Source organism: Volvox carteri, assembly GCF_000143455.1.
Source record: "Volvox carteri f. nagariensis unplaced genomic scaffold VOLCAscaffold_20, whole genome shotgun sequence".
Taxonomy (NCBI): Eukaryota; Viridiplantae; Chlorophyta; class Chlorophyceae; order Chlamydomonadales; family Volvocaceae; genus Volvox; species Volvox carteri.
Window position 1 is genome coordinate 1,733,865 of NW_003307563.1, and position 584 is coordinate 1,734,448.

Consider the following 584-nt stretch of genomic DNA (forward strand, 5'->3'; position numbering starts at 1 on the left):
TTTTGGCCTTTTTTCGGTATCCCCGTCAGGGCCCGTAGGACTCTTCGGTGGCTCCCGTAAGGATTTTGGGGCGCGAAGCGCCCCGTACGGGGCCGCCCCCGGACCGGCCGAAGGCCGGTTACGGTGGCTCCCGTAAGGAATTTAAGGATTTATAAGAGGCCGTACGGGGCCCTGTAGGGGAGAGGACGGACCATATAAAGGATAAGGCCACACACTTGATTCACTACTTCGTGTGGGGATGTTGGGACCTGCTGCTGATACCGGGGCGAAGCCACTGATTGATCAGGCTGCTGAGATCTACTCGCGTAAGGGTTATACAGGCATTATTCACAAGTTGTTTTCTGACGTTAGCAAAATTAATTTGAATCCATACGGAGAGGATGATAATGAGGAGGTTGCGACTGACCCAGAGTTTGAAGTACTGGTACAAGCAACATACCCCGCTAGTGACGATGAGGCTTTTAGTGACAGTGACTACGAGACCGACGTAGAACGAGATACCGATGAGTCGTGCGTGGATGAGGATTTTGATGAGGAGGAGGAGGACGAGAAAGAGGAGCAGAAGGGATGGGCGGCCGCGGCGG